At 40.8% G+C, this 21902-nt stretch overlaps 1 protein-coding gene across 2 annotated transcripts in view; it reads left to right on the top strand.

Moving 5' to 3' along the window:
* The first annotated feature begins 9991 nt into the window (after positions 1-9991).
* Positions 9992-21902, top strand: part of FAM3C (FAM3 metabolism regulating signaling molecule C) — a 46848-nt gene continuing 34937 nt past the window's right edge. The window contains exon 1 of one of the 2 annotated variants that reach the window (XM_081038548.1): positions 9992-10101. The gene's annotated coding sequence lies outside the window, so the exon portion shown is untranslated. Of the gene's footprint in view, positions 10243-21902 lie in introns of both variants that reach the window. The other variant, XM_081038547.1, reaches the window with a different exon arrangement.

Below are 21902 nucleotides of genomic sequence, written 5' to 3'. Positions count from 1 at the left end.
GTCCTGGAAATGTGATGTACATGCACATTTACATTTTAACATACCAAACATGATTGGCCGCCGTCCTCAGAGATTAGCTCTTTTCTGACTAGCAATTTTCGGTAATAGAGCTTTCTACTTCCTCTGTCATCTAAAATCATAAGCTTGATAAATTTTGTCTCTGCAATTTTCACATATTCAATCACAAAGCCTATTCTTTCTTTATGGTATTTCCCAACTGACTACATAAATTGTCAGGACCAGCGCAAAATGAAAATGCTGAAAAAGGACACTGTTAAAGGAGGTAAATGGCCCTTCCATGGTCTTGCTCTCTCAGTCTGCCCTGGTGTGTTTTATTTGTAAGTTAATTAGCACTTTCCCCACTCATAGGGTCACTCAAGCCCATCCCCAGGACTAGAGCTGCCAGGTTCCCTTCCTACCAGCTCTTCAGGCCCCAGGTGGGATCAAGGAAGCCCTCTGCTCAGATGCCCAGTAGATAGTGACCCATAAGATGGCAACTGCTGTGTCAGGATGGGCTTAGTGCCTAGATGGGAGAGGAACAAGCACTCACTCCCATGGAGCTGCCCACTGACCATGTCCTGATCCTGCCCACCTGCTATCCTCCCTGCACCAGCACCAGGGTCCACCGGTGGCAGAGGACAGCCACAGCTACGAGATTGGGCAGAGCCTAGGGAGGTGGTGAGGAAGGTGGCAGAGAACCTGATGTGGGGAGATGGGGAGACTTCGGGAGGTAGGATTGCAAGTGAACAGTGGCTCCAGGTCTCCAAAGCACGCTTCATTGTTCTATCAGATTTCTCTCACACACACTTCAAAGATAAAATGATAATGAATTTTAAGACAGTGACCACAGGGCATTAAACCCTAGGCAGGGTCCTTCTGAGTGCGGGGCTCTGTGATGGTCAGTGGTATGTGTCAACCTGACTGGGCCACAGGATGCCCAGATACTTGGTCAATCATTATTCTGGGTGTTACTGTGAGGGTGTTTTGGAATGAAATTCACATTTAAGTCAGTAGATTGAGTGAAGCCAGTTACCCTCTGTGTGGGCTTCATCCAATCGCTCGAAGCCTGATTCGAACAAAAAGGCTGACCCTCCTCTGAGTAAGGTAGGTTCTTCCGGCCTGCCCGTCTTCAAACGGGGACATAGCTTTGTCCTGCCTTAAGGTTCTTCCTGGGTCTTAAACTGGAAGTGCAGTTCTTCCTGGGTCTTAAACTTTGTCCTGCGGGCCTGTGAACTGGAACTATTCTTCCGGGTCTCCAGTTGGCCGACTCACCATGAAGATCTTGGGACTTGTCAGCCTCCATAATCACGTGAGCCAATTATTTATATTACCGTTGGTTCTGTTCTTGTGAAAAACCCTGACTAATACAGGCCCCTTGCACTGAGTGTGCCCCTATAAAGCCTTGGGTATCTCCCACACCCTCAGTTTCTTTCAATTCCCACTGTTGCCAGATGCGCTCAGAACTTCATCTCTTCTTGCCAGCTCTGCACCAGAGCTCCTGAGCTGGCCTCTGCTTTGGGCCCTTCTCTGTCAGAGTCACACAAATATAATCAATCAGTGCCCCCCAAGTTTCTGTAGTTTAAGACATGTAGATTGGGGTAGTTTGTTATGGGCAGCATCAGGAAACTTACATGTCCACCATTCCCTCGGGCTGTTTGTAGAAATTAGTCTCCATCATATCTGTGTGTAATAGAACCATGTTTATCTTAGGAGTTAGAGACAATGGCCTAGGCTCGTTGAATTCTTTAAAATGGCAGGTGCAAAATCCCACAAGTTCTTTCAAAAACTGACATTCAAATTACATGATTCTCAAGAATGATGTCTTAGGCAAAAATGCCTCATTTAGAATAAAGTATTCTAAAACACTTTATTTGGAGATTCACATGCAGTGGTAAGAAATAAGAGATCCCATGTACCCTTCACCCCGTTTCCTCAAATGGTAACATAATGCAAAACTGTAGTGCCATGTTGCAACCAGGTTATTGAAATAGATACAATCCAACGATCTCAGGCAGATTTCCCTAGTTTTAATCATACTCATTTGTGTGTGTGTTTTTAGTTTATGTAATTGGATCACCTGTGTTGGCTCATGTATCCACCACCCCACACAAGACACAGAACTACTAGCTTCTTACCACAAAGATCCTTTCAATTCCTCTTTCATAACCACACCCACTTCCTTTCGTGTCCCACTCCCATCTTTATCCTTGAGGATAACAAATTGGGGGAACTCAAGGGAATTATGCTGACTGAAAAAAGGCAATCCCAAAATGTTATTCCACATACTGTAGGATTCCATTTATATCGCATTCTTGAAATGACAAAATCGCAGAGGTGGATAATAGGTTAGTGGTTGCCTGTTGTCACACAGCATCTTAACCATCTGTCCCTTCCACCCTTTCCTTAGGGAGAGAGGGTTGCGGGGTTTTCCCTTTAGGGGTTGAGTTTTATAAGTTCTCTCTCATGGTCCCAACATGCTGGGTCTGCAGCCAAAGACGAGTAAGATTCCTCAAAGGAGGGACAACTTAAGCCAGGCGGGACCCCAGGGACCCCCATGAGTTAACCTTAAGTTGTGAGGTGTGCCCATCCTCCAACACTTTCTGAGAAGCTGCTGACGCATGTTTCAGATGTCCGGCACCCTATTGTGCAAGGAACAGTAATTGAGCGAAACCAGCTTGCTCTGCGCTGACCTCATGGGATAATTGCTTTGAGAGATCCGCTCCCCCAGGGATCACACACCGCACCTTGGTCATGTGGGGACGGCATGTACAGGTTGCTTTGGGACAAAATAATTGGGTGATTGGAAATATGCTAATTGTATTGGTGGTGTCAGAGTTTTGCAGACCCTGCCCAGAATCATGTGATGCCTATTGTAAAAAATCAATAAATACCCACGACGACCCGACTTGGGGCTCCAGTCTCTTAAGGCTGTGAGTCCTTTGGTCCTCTGTGGTTTCTTTGCATTCAGTGTCTCTTGTCTCTTTCTTTAATAAACCTTAACCCTAGCCGCCTCCCTTGTCCTTTCCCACTTGCTTGTGTTGTGCAGGACGCGACAGTTGCCAGAAGGTGTGTATTCTCTTGAAAGTGAAATGTACTTAAACACTTTCAGGGGACTCAGAGTCCTATAGAGCAAGTTAATTTTTTCATTCAATAAATGTTTGGGAAAAACTTTCATGTGTCGGACACTACACTGATGCTGGGAATACTCAATCTCTGCCTCAGGAAATGCATTAAGATGCCAACTGAGAAACCTTTAAAATGAAATTAAATGTTAAGCCCTTTGGTGGGGGAAATGACCCACAACATATAAGAAGCTCCAAGAGAAATAGGATATGACTGAACAACAAAAACAAACAAACAAAAAGGGAAAGGGTTGATGAAGAGATACAATGGTATTTGTGTAAGAAAAAAGTTCAAGTTCTGTCTCCATTAAGGAACTGTGAGAAACTGTGAGAGGATTTGGCAGGTGAGTTAAGAATTTCAGAGTAAGTAGTTTCGGTTAAGATACAAGTACAGATAGCTAATGATGAACCATGTGGTCTCTAGACTCCTGGAAGAGGGGAGAAAGACCAGTGATGAACTTGAGCACCTAGGAGCTATAACACTGGTGGTGGAGATAGGACAGTTCTGGTGGGCTGGGTGGTGGCCAAGGGGGCGAGGAGGCATGAGATATCAGCCCCTACGAATTGGCACAGGCTCTGTGCAAAGGGCAGCACAGAAAATAACTGAACACAGCCCTTAAAAAATGAGCCCCAAGAGTGTTGGAGAGTAGTAAAGAAAGACCATGCAAAGTTCCAGGACAACCAGGAGCCTGACATCTCACCAAAGTTTTGTATGCAGTGGGTGAGGGCACGTAAGAATTCTCTGGGACCATATATAGCAAAGGAGTTTCATCTCCTACACTAAATGTTCTCCACTACTAAAGAAAAACAAAAAAAAACCCCAAAACTGTGAGGGAACTGTTATGGTTCACATTTACAGGGAGGAAACTGGTTTGGACAGGCTAAGCAATTAGTTTGAGGTCACTTAGCAGCTAGTAATAGAGAGCTAGGATCTAAATTCATCTGTCTGACTCCAAATCCAGCCCAACTCTCCCATCTCGGGCTCCTTGCTGAGTTAAACAACAGTGGGGTCCAGGAGGGGTGTCCTGGTGGGACAGAAGAAAAAAGGAATTGGGGAAAGTAACATTATTTTGGACTCTATAGAAACTGAAGGTTACATTTCCTACTCCTGGTTTTTTAAAGCGAAGTGAGCAATTTCCCTGGCTTTTGCTTCATGAATAAAGATGGAAAATTTGACTATTGGATAAAACTCTGCAAAATACCAGATGCTATATTTGAGCAAAACTTCTCTGGGTAAATAAATTACACTTAAAAATATGTACCAAACCTCAGTCAGGCCAAAGCAGTTCTACAAGAAATGTTTCAAAATAAAAGTGCAAAAAATGAATATCCTTTCATATTTGACCAGGATATAAGGTCAAAATAGCGCAGATGTGGTAGCTTTTGGATGAGGGAGGATTGAAGAAACTGTAATAGAAATTGACCTAAAATTGAAAATATAGTTAATGAAACAAATTGGGATAGGTATGCTATCCCTTTCCCTATGAGATCACAGGTGTAGCCAGGAAAGTCATTTTGCACATACAACCCTGCACTAATCATACCGTCTGTAAGATTTGAAAGCCAAAGGCATTTTCTGGGATTCCCATGTTTCCATCTGATTCCTTGGACAGGAGATATCGAAATTAGCAATATTAGGGGAAAGGTTCAACAAATTTAGGATTATGTATGAAACTACGTGAAAAGAGCACACAAAGATGGCAACAATACCTGGAGTGGATTTTGTTTTGCTTTCTCGTGTTTGTTTTGCTACTTGTTTATTTCTTAGACCAGCTGTAACCACATAGAATTTTGGCCTCCTGGAGTGTTACTAAATTATCTTCAGTGACCATTAAATACACTAGAGAACAGGTCTGAATGTAATACTAACAACTGGATGATATCGTGTTACCCATATTCCTACTGCTTTGCCTTTCAAAGCAAACAGTGCATTTCAATTTAATGTAATTAGAGATTGTAATGTTCAATACCACAGACAGTGCATCCTTTTGTATTTAGGCTAAAGGTCCCATATGCAGTTCTTAGTCAAGAATTGAAGTTACAGATTGAAGCAATTATGTTTAAGAAAAACACAAACTTTGTTCAGTTGCTTCCTCTCAGCATGTTCTGGTCGACATTTTTTAAACGGCATGTGAAAAGAAGTTATTAGACGACTGAATGTGAGTATTATTTATTCATTTATTTAGAATTATTTGAACATCGGGGGGTGTAGTCACATTTTCCCATTTGCTCTGTGACAGTAAAAAAAAAATGTATTTTCTCCCAAGGTCTGATAAATACGTATTTTAAAATACCTTGTAGACTATGTGTATATTGTGTGTGTGTGTGTGTGTGTGTGTGTGTGTGTGTGTGTGTGTGTGTGTGTGTTTTCTGTATCTTTGTTTGGCATATTACATTACAAACAGGTAACATTACCACAAAAGACTTCAAAACAAGTAATTTTTTAGATTGCGATGCTGAGTCAGAAAGTTTTCTAGGAGGTAATATTTTATAAGACAGAAAGTAAACTATCCTGAAGAAACCCCTAGTGATCTTAATAATTATTTATAATACACACTTGTATATAATTTCAGGGAAAGGGAAGTTTTTCTGTAGTCATGAGTCCAGTACATATTTTAGATGTGGATTACCATATTCAGTATTTCATTTAATATGATTTACAACCCAAACAAAAATACCAAATTTTCCCACAATGAAAGATCTATTAAAAGACCTCATCTAAAACAGAGTAGAATCACAAAGATATTAAAGAATTCAATTTTTATGGTATCGAGTCTTGTATGTTGCTAGAAAAGTAGTGATGGAAAGAAAACTAGAGTCCTTTATGCAGAGATACATTTGTTATAATATTATTTCATTGTATTTTACATATGTTTCATTGTAAGTTAAATTACTTATTTTGTATAAACTGTGTAGCTTATGTATCAAATATGGTGTCACAGAATGTGGGCATTCCAGCTCTTTGAACTATGCTAGTTTGCTTATATGGGGGTGTCAAAAAGTAGTCAAATTCACAGAAACAGGAAGTAGAATGGTAGTTTCTACGGGTTTGAGGGACAGGGGAATTAGGAGTTATTCTTTAATGGGTTCAGAGTTTCAGTTTTTCAGAATGAAAAGAGTTCTAGAGATAAATGGTGGTGCGAGTTGTACAACAATATGAAAATGCTTAGTTTACTGGATTGTGCACTTAACATGGTTAAAATGATAACATTTATGTTAATATGGTAAATGTATCAAATGTGCCATGACACATGTAGGCATTCTAGCTTTATAAACTAGTATTTTGCCCTTACAGATTCCTAAAAACTAAAACATATATAACTATGAACAAATAAAGTTTGTTTGTAGCTGAACCAAAAAAAAAAGAGCATATTAAATGGGTCCTCGTGACCCTGAAACCGAGACCCCCTTAGTGGTTCCAAAGCTGATTTGGGGAGGCTCGGCTGAAGGGAATGGGGAGCATTATTCCTCCAAAGATGTAGACCTTCACCATAAATATTAGCCTTCTAGTCCATGGATGGTACTCCTGCACAGCATCCTTATACAGCTATTTAAGGTACAGATATTAGTATATGGTAGTCTCAAGGACACTCAGTATACCTTATTACATACTTGGGTTTGAGTGCAGGTACTCCACTGAGTCATCCCTAGGTCTTTCCTTGATGATCCATTACACTTTCTGCATCAACTTGGCAAAAGTCAGGACTCCAACGTGAAGGACAGAAAGAGTGGGGATAGGCCTGGGACATGGGCCTGGGTATAGAGCCTCTCTCTGGCCAAAAACAGAGGATGAGAGGAAAGGAGAGGAATTTTGGGTGATGCCTATGGGCAAAAGTCCAGCTGGCTCACCAGGCCAACACAGGCTGCAAAAAAAAAAGAGAGAAGTTGGGAAATGTGGAATCCATATAGACACGTAGGATTCAACGTGGCTCAACTGATGATGGGCCCGGCTTGGCAGGAAAGGAGTTGGTGGGAAGAAAGGAGTAACACTAGCATCCGTAGCTTCTACCAACAGGCTGGATGAAGTTTGAGAGTTCTGAAGGCATATTTTTGTAAACATTCTGAATGATAATTTTTAAACCACGCCTGCCTGTGGTATTTAACCCAGTGTATATATCAGTTTGACACTTTAATTCTTGTTTTTATTATTCTACCTGCTTTTCTCCTGCTATTTTTAAAAAAGGTAGGCACGTTTCTCTCTACAGGTTGGATTTTATAATCAATATAAACACGCTTCAATATTTTAATGTAACTTTACACTCTACTCCCAGAACTGGTCAGCTTTTTCTTCCCCCAAAAAACCATTTCCTCCAAGTTTCAGTTATCAGTTATACTGTAAAAAGCTACCACAAAACTTAGCAACTTAGAACAACAACAAACACTTATTTCTCAAGACTCTGTGGGCTGGCTGGTCTTAACAGGGTGGTCCCCTGTCTGGGGTCACTACTGTGGTACATTCAAGTAGGGGCTTAGCTGGGACTGGAACAGGCAAGATGACTTCCTCACACGGCTGGTGCCTCAGCTGGGTGGCTGGAATCGTTTGGGCCTAACTAGGTCTCTCTTTCCCTCTCCATGTAGTTTCTCCTGATTCAGTAGCCTCATCTGAGTTTCTTTATATGATGACTGGATCCCAAGACAGTGAAACAGAAGCTGCAAAGCCCAGAAGTCACACAGCCTCACTTCCATGTCATTTTATGAATCAAAATGAATCCGAGGGCCAGTCTGGGTTACACAGGAGGGAATACAGACTCCACCTCTTGATGGTAAAAATGGCATGAATTTACAGGAATGGAAGGGATAGTTGGTGACCATATTTGCAAGCAATCTACTATTCATCAGAAAACTGATGCCAAATGGAATATTCTGCTTGAGAATGGATCCAATCAAAATTCTGAGGCTTTTCATCGAGTTTTCTATTTAACAATATTAGGTAATCCTTCTATGGGAAATAGCGTAGTATAAGTTACAGTTTTCTATAAAACCCTGCACCCATTGAAGAGAGGGTGAATTTTCAAATATACACCAGGCATGTGCTTGGAGGCTGGGCATGAGGGTTTGAACCTTGGCACTGCCAGGTACGAGCAGTTGCACCTTGGGTAACTTCCCTTTCAGTCTCCTACTTTTCTCCTCTGAATTTATCAAATTATTGTGAGGATTAAATGCATCAATATATGTAAAGTGCTTAGAGAAGAGCCTGGCATACAGTAAGTATACAATAAATATTGGCTTTATAAATGATCATTACCTATTATGCAACACAGCAACACCTGTTTGGACTAAACCTCCTGGAGCTGCAAAGCTTTCTGTAGTCTTATTAAAATTAATCATTAATCCTGATTACTTCCTCTGCCTCCTCCACTTCTTGCCAAGTAAAAAGGTAGCTGAAACAACTGGTTAATTAATGGGTGTTCTAAAGAAGCGATTTACCATATTTTAAATGCTGCAATCTGTATTAAAAATATAATTTACATTGTAACCCAGAAACTCACCCACTCCTGAAACTGTGCAAGTGTTTCATGAAACAATACTTACCCTCAAGTTGTGATTCTTTTTCATTTTCAGTGAATCAACATGTTGGTTCTGACCCATATTATTAACTTAATTATTACTGAAGAGTTTTAAGCTATATATTATGGTCATTGGTGAATTGGGATGTTAAACACACTTTCAGCTGAGGAATTATTTCAAGTGTGGTGCTATAAGAATATGGCACATATCGTTTTCCTACAGGCCAATTCTATTATGGAGCAAAAAGCTCTTTCACAAATGTGGCCTGACTCCCGACTCAAGAGGCTTCATAAATTCTTTTACTGAAACATGGGAAACCAGGGAAGGCATGTGTACAGTAAATGTTGTGTTTTTTTGGTAAGAAACAAAGTGCCTTGTTTGTTTGGAGCTCAATGGAGCTAGGCTGGAATTCCAACTTCACAACTTACTACACTATTTTTTAGCAAGTTTTTTCAACTCAATTTTGGAGTCTTGGTTTTTTGATTTGTTGAAGTATTACACAAGCAATACTTACTTTGGTTGAGCTGTGAGCATTAAATGAGAACACACACCCAAAGGCCCAGCTAAATTTTGGCACCAAGTTCTCTCAGAATGCATTTCTTGTTCCTCCCACAACCATGGAAAACAAACTCCAGAAATCAGCTATGCTTTAGGTTCCTTGTTTTATATTTCTAGAGGAAAAGCTAAGACGTGGTAGAACACTTACTATGGTCAACTCTTATTATTTCTTTAATGCAGCTTAATTTCTACAACCATGCATTGTCCTGATATAAGGATATGGATTATGCAACCATTTTGTGTTCTGCACAAAATTGGGGTCTGCATCGATTACCTAGTTATCGACACAATCGTGGAGTAAACATGTGTAGAGGAAAAACCATTTCTAACTGTTGTGTTGCTAAATAATTTAAACAAAATGAGGCGCAAAATCCAGGCACTACTGGTTCCTTGGGTCAGACATTTAAGGTTACCAGCGTTGCAGCGCTCCGACCAGGTAGCACTTTCACGAGCGGTTAACGAGCTTGGAAGGAGTCCAGAGGACACCGACTAACGTGCCAGGTGGATAACTGGGACCCCCTCAACCCATCCTAGCCGTAGATCTCTAGACTGGGACTGGCTGTTTTACAATTTCGGCCCTAAGGTAAGGGTGATGACAGTGTGCGTGAACGGCCAGGACAGGGCGCGACCCATTGCCCCTCGCCTCGGCCGCAGCCCCGCGCGCGCAGCGGGCCCGGCTCCCACGTGGCAGGTCCAGAGGGAGGCGCCGGGGCGGAGGGCGGAGGGCGGCGGGCCCACGGCAGACGCGTCCCGCCCGCCCCGGCCCTTCCCTCCGGCCCGCCCGGGCGCCCGCTCGGTCCTCCACCGCCAGGGGGCGGGCGCGGCTTCCCGGCGGCGGGGCCCATTGGTCGCGGCGGGGACGCGGGGGAGGAGGCCCGGCGGCGAGGGGGCTTCCTCCTGGCCACTCGCGGAGGTGAGGGCGAGCCGGAGCAGCTCGGGCGGGAGCGGAGCGCACGGGAGGCGGCGGCGGCGGCGTCTCCCTCGGCCTCCGGCAGCGCCGACCGCAGGGAGGCCGAAGGCGGGCGAGCGTGGCGGAGAGGCGGGCGGGAGGCCGGTGAGACGGGCGGGGAGGCGGCCGGAGCCGCGGCCGAGGGCGGGAGGACGGCGGGAGGCTGGGGGGCTCCGGGCACCCTCCTTCACCTTCATCGTCCGCTCGCCGCGCGCCGCCGGCCGGGGACAGCCCCGGGGCGCGCCCGGCTCGTCGTGGCGCGTCCCGCTAGGGGAGGGCGACCAAGCACCGGGGTCCCCGGAGCGCGGTTGGCCGGGGTCCGAGCCGCCGCCTCCGCGCGGTCACCTCCCGCCAGGTGTCCCCTCCCCGGGCTCTCGCGGGGGGCGGGGCGACGCCTGCACCTGGCGCCCCCACGCGGGGCGCGGGCTCCACGCGGGGCTCCGGCTCGGGAATGTGGGCTGAGTGCCCCGAAGGGGCGGGGATGGAGTGGACGTTGCGTTGAACTCAGTGGAGGGACGTCTTGGCTCACTTGTAAAGTTTAAGTGTCTCCTAAACTGGAGGTACTTGTGTTTTTAAAACCTAACCCAGCCCATTGGGGTTGGGTGACACTGAGAAATGTGCTGTCAGTTCTTTTTCTGTTTCCTCATTTGTTTACTAGCCTCAGTTTCTAGCATATGGGAGGATGGGTGACCCTAGATCCAGAGATCAGTGACAGGTTGACGACTTGATACTGAGACGGCCAGCTGAGATTCTTACGTGTTTTAAACTTCCTCTACCGTTCAAAAAACTTTTCTTATAGTACAGAACTACTGTCTAATTGACAGAACCTGTGTTTCTTTAGTCAAAAATCTGTGCATACCATATTAGATAATATGATAACTTACTAGGCACTGTAATAGCCTAGTAATAGCCAAGCACTGTCATAGCCACATTTGTTTCTTACAACCCATAGGGTAGGTCCTCTTACGTCTCTTTCCCAATTTTACAGAGAAGACATGAACTCCCTGCAGGTTACATAAAGGTTGGTGCTGACAGTAGATCCCAAATCCCTTGCACCCTGGACCTTTGTGCCGCACTAATTGTGCCCTGTCACTTTGTCCAAGTTCTGGGAAACATTGCTATTACAGTCATATGCCACATAACACGATTCGGTCAACGACAGACCCATGGCCTCAGAAGATTATAATGGAGCTGATAATTTCCCTATCACCTGGTGAAGTCATTGTGCAACGCGTTACTCAGGTGTGTGAGGTGATGCTGGTGTAAGGCGACCTGCGCTGTCAGTCGTTGAAGAGTAGAGGTCATACAGTTGACTCTTGAACAGTCAGGGTTAAGGGCTCCGCCCGTGCGCAGTCGAACATTCATGTGTAAGTCTTGACTCCACCGTCGCCTTTCCTGTCTGCAGATTTGACCAACTGCAGGTGGAAACCCATTTTTGAATTCCCAACTTCGGTTTCCCGACTGCAGATTCCCAGCTGTGGATCAAACACACTGTTTCTGATGCACATTTTGCTTGAACACTCAGATGATGCAAAGGGCTGACTGAATTTATTGGGGGAAAAGTCCGCATATAAGTAAGGACCCCCCCAACCCTTGTTGTTCAAAGGTCAAATGTATGTTTAGTACATACTACTTGATGATGATAATAAACGACTATGTTACTGGTTTGTGTATTTACTGTCCTGTATTTTTTATTATTTTAAGCATACTTTTTTTGCTTATAAAAAGTTCACTGTAAAACAGTATGCCGTGCTAGGCCTGCAGCAGCCTCCTACATCTCGTGTTTACAGCATCACCTGAGTGCATCTTTTTCTCATGCTTGATTTGTTGTTTTGTGCAGTGACATGCTGTACAGGCTTGCAGCCAAGGAGCAATAGGCTCCACCATACAGCCTAGGCGTGGGGTAGGCTGTACCATCTAGGTGTGTGTACGCACACAGGATGAAGTCGCCAACGACATGTTTCTCAGAACCTGTCCCCTGTCGTTAAGCGGCACATAACTGTATTCATACAATGTATTACAGGGTATTAATACAAAGGGACCTCCATTTAATTTTATGAAAGTCAATAACTTATGCCATTCAACAGGAAATCGAAAGAATCTGCATCCGGCTTTGAGTATATCATTCACTGTACCTCTTAAAGGCTGCCAATTCCTTGAATGCTCTGTTTGCTAATTTAGTCACATTTTGTTTTTTAATTTTAAACAGGTTAGAAGCTTTGTTTCACAAATTTCGCGTGGTGTTTTCTCAGCTTGTTAAAGACCAGCATTTCTTGATAGTAAAGAAGTAAGAGATAAATGCAGTGATTCTCAACCTGAGGAACTTTCAGAATTACCCACAAATGGGGCTTTTTATTTATTTTTAAAAGTATAGCTAATATACAGTTTTATATTGGTTAGTTTAAGGTGTATAGTATAGTGATTCAACCTTTTTATAATTTACACTGTGATCACCCCACTAATTCTAGTAATCATCCATCACTGTGTAAACTTTTTAAAAAGGACACAGGCCAGGCTCACCAAAATTCTTAGTGTATGGGGGGCTTCTGTTTATAGGGAGTTAAAAGAAGACTGAGCACCACTGGGTAAAGCAACTTTCAAAATAAATTTAATGGCTGTTTTATTACAAAATTTTAATGTGGATTGCTACTTTAAGCATTGCCAACTAGTTAATCTTTTCATAATGATTCATAATGAAGTTTCATTAAAAAAGAAAAGGCAATTGGAGAGAGGGCAAAAGGCTGAGACTGTTAAATGGCAAAAAAAAGTTGTTGGGGATCATAAAAGTCTTACTTTTTTTTTTTTTTAACCACAATTTTATGTCTTAAATGGTGAGTCTCAGTATTTAAATATATGTATATATACATATATATGTATTGTGTATGATATTGTATATGTTTGGTATATAATATATACAATATGTATATATACATATATACATATTTTATATCTATGTGTATATATATATGTGTGTGTGTGTATATATATATATTCATTGAAAACTGTGAGAGTGCCTACTATGTCTACATTTCATTACTTCATGAATGGCATTGACCAAATTATTTGATATCATGCAATGCCTTGTTTTTGTAATCTGATTGGGGAGATTGAACAAGTATTCTAAGATCTTGAAACTTTAAAAGGTCTTATGACCTTTACTCATCTTCTAAAATAAAGTCAGCTGACTGAATCTGAGAGGAGGAACTTAAGTGTTTCACCACCTCTGAGTTTCCACAGTTTACCTCATCAGTGTTCTTTCATTCTCTTCTTCATTGGCCTGTTTCATTTGGTTGAAGCTATTCTTATATTACAATTTCCTTATTACTAGTGTAGTTAGTTTTTTATCTGCTGTTCATGAGTTTTCTAGTTTTACTCTGGTGAGTTTTTTCTTTATAATTTCCTTTCTTTAAAAAATTAAATTTAATTCATATAACATAAAATTTGCCTTTTTTAATTAAAGTTTATTGGGGTTACAATTGTTAGTAAAGTTACATAGATTCCAGGGTACAATTCTATAATACCTCATCTATATCACATTGTGTGTTCACCACCCAGAGTCAGTTCTCTTTCCATAAAATTTGCCATTTTAAAGTGTACAATTCAGTGACATTTAGTACATTCATAGAGTTCTGTAATTATCATCTCTGTGTAGTTCTAAAACATTTTCATTACCCCAAAAGGAAACCTCATGTGCATTAGGCAGTTGCTCCCCATTCACCCCTTCCTCCAACCTCTGGCAACCACTAGTCTGTCTTCTGTCTCTGTGGATTTACCTGTTCTTGATGTGTCATATAAATGGAATCATACAATATGTGATCGTTTGTGTCTGGCTTCTTGCACTGACCATCGTGTTTAAGGGTTCATCCAAGTTGTGTAGTATATGCCAGGACTTCATTCCTTTTTATGGCGGAATAATATTCCACTTACAGATACATACCACATTTTGTTTATAGTCATTCATCCATTGATGGACCCTGGTGAGTTTTTGTGTGCTGGTGAGAAAAAGTTAAATGGACATCTGTAGCAATGAGTCATTTCCTGGATTAATTTTCATCCTAAATTCGACGAGACTCGTAAAGGTTGTATCATGATAACAGGTTGTATTATCGATATTTTTATCTTTAGTTAAGTGATCATTAAATGTATTTTGAAGGAACTGTGGTTCACAGAAATGAATTTTTTCATTGGTTCAGAAAATTTTACACTAGAAGCTTTTCACTACCCATTTTTTGCAAAAGGCTGCTAATTTGCATTGTTTTGGGTTTGTTTGGGTTTTTTTTTTTTTGGTAGAATTGGTGTGCTATCCAGGGCCCTTGGGCAGGTAGAACCACTTTGCTCCTCCATTTCTTCACATAGAAGGTCTGACTGAGAATTATGTCTCTCCTCATGTAGTTAAGTTCTACAGACTACTTAAAGACGGTAAAATGCAGTGGATATGTAAGGGAATTCTTAAACATTGGTTCAGAATAGGAACCTGTAACTTCTCATCTGATGTAAGTAAAATAGTTACATGAGATGAAGATGGTCATCCTGTATATAAATTTGTGCCTTTGGAGTCTCTTTTTGTAGCAAGTTACAAAGAGGGGTGGGAGGGTGTACCTCTTTACCCTGCTTATGTTTAACTTTTTATAGTTAAATGTATTTATTTTATTTTTGCCATTGTTCTAAATAATATTTATTTGTATCCATTTATCTTTCTCCTCCTAAGTGGCAAAGTGTAGGGTTAAAGTAGTTTAGATTACAATTGTTTAATCAACAGTTGTAGAACTCTGAAGGAGCAGGCAGAACTAAATAGCATTTTGTTTCCTGTTTGGGGGACGTTTGGGCTCTCAGTTACAGAAATCTGATCATTTCATTTCTTCAACTGGATTATGACTTTTAAAGGAAAATTCTGCTAGGTAGATGAAAAACTGCAAGCAGACATTTGGGTAATTTTTAATCCAAAATTCTGTTGTAACCATGCAGACAGGAGTTCTCTGGTTTGTTTCTCAGTATGCTGTCCCCAGATTTACTCACTGCCCCCTCTCCCTCTTAACCCCCACAGGAGACCTGGCCCAGAGTCAGGATGATTTCCATTCATTGTTAAGGAATGAATGAAATTTCTTGTCATATGAATTTTACCTTTGGGCTTTTTTGGCCTAGATCTGCCTCAGTTTTTGTTTGTTTGTTTATTTTGTTTGTTTGTTTTAGTTCCCCTAAATTTCTCCATGTGTTTGGATTGGTGCAGATCTGAAGTCCTCAGAGCTGAGCATGAATGCGAACCAGCTGGGGAGCTCCTTAACCATGCAGGAGTTTTAGTCCTCCCTCCTAGGAATTTGGGGCTCAGGAATTTGCATTTTAAAAAGCCCACCACTGGTAATTGTGCTGCGGGTTACACTGTAGTTAGGGTTTCAAAAAACCCAGATATGATCTTTCATTGAATCGAAGATGTTTGTGTGTACACCGTTATTTCATATACTACTAAGAAGAAAGAAAGAAAGCCTAATCCTGATTGCAGACATGTTAAATGAGGGAAATAGTGTGCACCTTAGAATCAATAAAATAGACTGAAGTACATGCCCTTGTTCGTGATAAGGTAAAGAGGTACTAGGAAGCACGGGAAGCAAGAAACAAAGCAACTATGATGCGACATTTCTTCAGGTCTGTATCATGTAAAATGTTTGTTTTCAGTAGGGTTTAAGGTGTCCTTTCTTGACATTTATTTGTGATGGTGATTATATATCGATGATTATATTTATACGATGACTTTGCAAATGCAATTTAGCTATATTGTATGGCATAAAGCACTCCAGTTTGACCCCCTGTTCTTTTCATCCTACCCATTTCCAGCCATTTACGTGTTGATGGTTCAGTTCAGAAGTCTTATGTCTAACTTATTTGTACTTCAGTGATTTCCGCTTTGTAATTACAGTCCACTGAAATGCTTACTTAATGTCCTGTTGACATTGGGTGTAGCTTGATCATTTGATTTCTGTCATCACCCTACCCCTCATTCATGCCCGCTAGTTGATTATAAGCATGTGTACCTGCTGTCCTCTCCTGAGTAATGTTAGGATATAGTGATAATAATCAGGATTAAATGCTTATTATAATACCCAAACCTGCCAGAGTAAACCCGAACTGTGGCTGCCAACTTGAAAGGACTGCTAAGGGTGGCATATTGGGTGCTACTGAAGGAGTGAATGTAGGTGAGAACAAACCTGTTTTCACGGATGAAAATTCAGTGAAGCAAAACCCCACCTGCTTACTGTTATTCCTTAAGTGGCATCATCTTGGAAAATGAAATGTCTGAGTCAGGAAAGAGTTGCTCAGCTAGTACAGTTTCCCCCCGAAAATAAGATCTAGCTAGACCGTCTTTGAGCAAAAATTAATATAAGACCCGGTCTTATTATACTATAATATAAGACCGGGTCTTATATAAAATAATATGATATAATATAACATAACATAACAATATAATATCGGGTCTTATATTAATTTTTGCTCCAAAAGACGCATTAGAGCTGATGGTCCAGCTAGGTCTTATTTTCAGGGAAACAGGTATGTTGGATTTGGGAAGAGAAGCAGAACACGTGCCCATTTAATGTTTAATCACTTGAAGTATTTACCGAAAACGTCGTTAAATGCTTGTTGGTCAGCTGAAATATTTCAGAAATCAGATACCGCAAATTTCCGAAGAGATCTCTATAGATCGCTCGCTAATCCACACTGGTTGAAGGGGCTGTGCTGTGGAATTCTTAGTGTGGAGATGAACCATGTTGAAATGCTTTTGCTTTCAGAAAGGAGTGTGTGTGATCTGTCAGGTTTGGTTATGACAAGGAAGAAATTCTGAGATGTCCTAACTTAAATTAGAACAGGCTGGAGGATGGAAGGAAGAGACAAGACACTATTCAGTTAACAACTGCCCAGCAGAACCAACAAAAGACGGCTCACATTCCTGAATGTGTATTGCCACTTCGAGTAACTTCCAGGTGGTTATTCCAAGATTGTCTGGGAGAGAACAGTCAAGTCACCCACCAACACAGACCACAGAGCCCTCTGCTACTGGCTTATGTCACATGTGGTCTTTCCATACTGGTGCCCACAACCCATACTAAAGAGCGAACACTTCTTCCCTACGGACTCTGCTCCTATCCCAGAACTAGCTCCGCCTCACCTTCTCTCACCCCCTGTATCTCAAGCCAATGTGAATTCTTTCAAACCAACTTATGTCTTTCTTCCCCAAACTGTTAGCACAGAAGAGCCCCCTAACTCCAGGACTGGGGACATTAATTCTTTTTAAATGTAATTACAATATGATGCTATTAAGAAAACAGGAAAAGCCATATGACACAAGTTTAGATAATTTAAAAATCCGAGCATAGATCATCCATATTTCTATTTTCCTCAGGTCTTTAACAGAACATTGAAATTTTATTCTGAAAGATTGATTGACTGGTTCTGGTCTGTTGCTTTGCAGCCCCACCTTTTTGAAGGCCACTTTACAGCAGGATTGGAGACATTTATATTTTCTCAGTGATTTTTTTTGAAAAAGTGGTTATTCTTGGCTGTAGAATTTATACAGATCTCCTCTCCCACTTCCCAAATTAAACAACAACCACCAAAATACCTTGTTTTTTGCTCATTTTTCTTCTAGTCAAAATGTAAAGTTAGTTCGGTCATTTAAAAACGTAGGGTATTTTTCTAGGTGTTAGGTATTCATTTAAAAAATTTCCCCTTCTTATCAAATCATACTTTGAAAAGGTGTATGACACGTGTGTTAAAATAGATTTTTTTAAAAATCCATTTTATAGGCTTCAGTATCAGTTTCCTACTAGTACTAAAATACTTTTCACATGTTAGTAACTGGATTTCTTCTGTTAACCATTTAGTATTAAGAACAGCAAATTCATTAAATTCACAATATTCATAATGCAGTGAAAGCAGCTCAGATATTTTACTGAGTTTTTTAAATGTTAAGATTCTTTCAAATGAAGACCACTTCTTGCCCTTCTTCATTTTGTTATTTCAAAATTTATTCAGCCAGGCAAAATGTTTGTATAGTAGTATCTGGATTAGACAGGGTACTTGATAGCATTCTACTATAGTGATAACTTTTTATTTTTAGAAAAGGTTTTGAAAAGATAAATATTTGGAATTTTAAAAGTTAAACATGAGATGCACTGTTGCCCCCTTTATCCCATTTTTAAGCCCATCACAAAAATAATTACTTTTAAAGATCTGCATAAAGAAAACTGTAGTGTCAGTTTCTCCTCACCAACGTAACTTTTACAGTTAAGGAAATGGGATATAATAAGATGAATTTTTGTCCCTTTTTTACTGTCTCCTGTGATCGCTTTGGAAAACATTGCAGAGCCTAGATGTATTCCTGTCTTAGAGATGGGAAGGGAAGGACTTTTCCTCCCTTCTGAAGAGGACCCGTTATGTTGTTTCTTAATGGAGTACATGCTTCTTGCGTGGGGAGTAGTCGATCATGAAAATGTAAAATGAACACATATAGAACACAGAAACTACTTCCGTAGTAGTATTTCTCAGAGGACCAACAGACGCCTTTGTGGGAGTTGTGTGTTCTGCAGATAGCCCAGCAAAAAATGTTGGAATATTAGAGTGTGGTCAGCAAAATTTTTATTATTCTTATTTTTAAAACATTTTTTAATTTAAATGTTTCTTATTCCTCTATCTTGTGTTGGCAAATTACAACTCATAGGATTTATATGACCCATAGCCATGATTGGATTTTACATGGTTGAAAAACAAATCAGAAGAATATTTTGTAATGTGAAAATTTTATGAAATTCAAATTTCAGGATCTACAAATAAAGTTGAATTATAACACAACCTGGTCCATTTGTTTACATGTTGTCTATGACTGCTTTCCAGCTACAACACAGAGCTCAGTAGCTACAACAGAGAGAGTGTGGTCCACAAAGCCTGAAATATTTGCCATCGCGCCGTTTAAAAAAAAAAAAAAGTTTGCCAACACTTGCTCTATTTTATTCACATAAATGCAGGCACTTTCTGCAAATAATTTTTTAAATAACTTTTGTTTGTAAATGTAAAATCAGAATAACCTAGTGACTTAGTTGTATCATACATTTTGATTTCAGCATTCTCTGTAACTGCTCTGGGACTGAAAATTTAATCTTTTACATTCTGATTTGTGGGAGCCTGTCTGGGTTTGTCTGGGTTCTCCAGACAAACAGACAATCGGAGATGCATGGGTGGATGGATGGATGAATGGATGGATGGATGGATAGATAGGCGATAGACAGATAATCGTAAGGGATTGGCTCATGCAGTTGTGGAGACAGAAATGAAAGCATCTGCAGTTGGCAAGCAGGAGACCAGGAGAGCCCACGGTATGGGCTTTCAGATGGGTAGTTCCTATCTGAGTCCACAGGCCTGAGAACCAGGATTGTTGATGGTGTAAGTTTCAGTCCAAGTCTTAAGGTAAGTGAAGATCGATAGCCCAGCTTGCAGATACCAGAGTGAGTTCTCCCTTATTCAGCCTTTTTTGGTCTGTTCAGGCCTCCAAACACATTATGTGAGGCCCACTCATACTGGAGAGGGCAAACTGCTTTACTCAAATGTTCATCTCCAGAAACACTGTCACAGACATACCCAGAATAATATTTAAGCAAATATCTGGGCACCTGACGACCCAGTCAAGTTGACACACGTAATTAACCAGTACTGGGAGTAAAAATATTATACCTGTTTGTGCTTGGACCCTGTTTTTCTTAATTCTGATGAAAAGCCCCAGTTCATATGAATATTAGAATTATATGAACTTCACTCAATTCATTTAAAATAGCATTTGGCCAGCACTGAGATAAAGTTGGACTGAATTGAGTAATGGTTTCTTTGTATTTATGGAGTGTAATTTATAGGATTTTCTTCTGGCTTAAGTGTTGTTTTTAATATTAAATACATCAGTGGGTATGTTTGTGTGCTTTATTTTATTTTATCCTTTCTGTCTTGGTTCTAATATACATGCTTAGACATTTTGACAAACTCAAATCTCTGGAGTGGCTGGCTAGCAGCAAAGATGAGCAATTCCTGAGCAGTATGCAAAAACCAAATTGATTGGCATACACTTTTGGTCAATGAGCTTAGTATATAAGTGAGCTGCTGAGGTGAAAGGGAAGTGAATTTGCGTATAGTATCAGCTTCTTCTTTGGCCTTCAGGTGACCTTAGAGAAATCGTTGACCTCATCTCTAATGCTGTCATAATACCCACTACAACTAGAAGGCTCTTGGGAAGATTACATATAATAAAATGTGTGTGAGTTGCTCTGCTGTATGCATGGTTTACGGTAACTGGCAAGAACTTCCCCTTCTGATCAATGATTATTTTTTATGGCTTATTTTGTTAATACAGAATGGTGTTCTTGTAATTCACATACATCAGAGTTCACTTCTCAAGGCAAAAATGAAAGTATCACTTGATCTGTGTTTTTATTCGTTGTTCCTCAAGCTAATCGATTCTAGAACAATACCTAGAATATCTAAATCAGGCTTATTCAGGCCTGTTTTTAACAAAACTTCCCTAAATTAGACTAAAGTAGATAGTTGGGATAAAGGGAATGTTCAAATGACAAGGCATTCAAAGAAATCCAGTGTGTCAGTCTGAGACTATTTTAGGCTCTTCTTCAGGCTGGAGATCACACACTCAACTGTTTATCCAGAACAGTGCCCTGTGCAGGGACGTCGTTGTGGTCCCCCTGCGGTGGACACTCAGATGATTGTGCACTTTACATATTAGCACCTGATTTGGTTCAGTCATTTATCTAAAACTTAGAACCTTGGTGTTTGGGCCTCCATGTGTTTCACAAATGTACTGTCAGAGTTGGTTTTGTTTTTTGGGTTTTTTTTTAAATCAGCCTTAAAAATATTTTCCCCTACCCCCAATATTCAAGTTTTGGTAAGTGGCTCTCATTTCTCTATCTCTACCTTTTAATGAGCATATAAGAAAAATAAATTCTTTGATGTGGTATTGTGGATTAAAGAGCTGTGACTTTCTAGCAGAGGTGTTTCTTTACCCTTTCATCACTGTGTTCATGTTCCCTGGACCTGTTCCAATTCCCACTGGATTGTTGGAGGTTCAGCCTTAGGTTTCTACCAGATTCTAGTAAGTTTTTGCTTTTTTTCTCCCCGCCTAAGATGATTATATGTAATGATTTTCTTTGTTTTGAAATGGACTCCTCAGAAAACCAGTTAGGAATTACTTGGGATTAGCGCATCATAAACAGGCTCCTTGATTTGCTCTCAGATATAGTCAATGCTCGTTCCTCATGCTGATTTACACTCAGCAACAGTGATTTGCTTCTTAAGCAGACTCATGCAAAGTGTGCTATAACTGAGATTTGATGAAATTTGAATTTAGAGATTTTACTAAATGTTATTCTCTGAGAAACTTAATGGACGACCTGTGAATTCAGGTAGGTAATTGTAGTTCCTTATATTGCCTTCTTCTGTAGTGATGGGCTTAGAAGCAGGCGTCTTGGGCAGTGCAAACAGAGGCAGGCATGTGAGGCAGTCACTTCAATGGTACAGCTGTGGCCTCCTCAGCAGGTAATGGAAACAGTGAAATAGAGCAGCAAGTGAGTTCCCAACTGCTTATCACACTTTCAGAGAAATTTTCCGAGGCCACACTCAGATAAGAGAGAAGTTATTTGGGGATACTCGCTGGGAAGAAAGGCATGTGTGTGTTGTGAAAGGCCTGTCCATTTTTGCTTGAAATCCAAAGAGGATTTACAACCCCT

Source organism: Rhinolophus hipposideros (genome assembly GCF_964194185.1).
Source record: "Rhinolophus hipposideros genome assembly, chromosome: 25".
In the NCBI taxonomy this organism is placed as follows: Eukaryota; Metazoa; Chordata; class Mammalia; order Chiroptera; family Rhinolophidae; genus Rhinolophus; species Rhinolophus hipposideros.
Note: the sequence above shows the minus strand (reverse complement) of the source record. Positions and strands in the feature narration are given on the sequence as shown.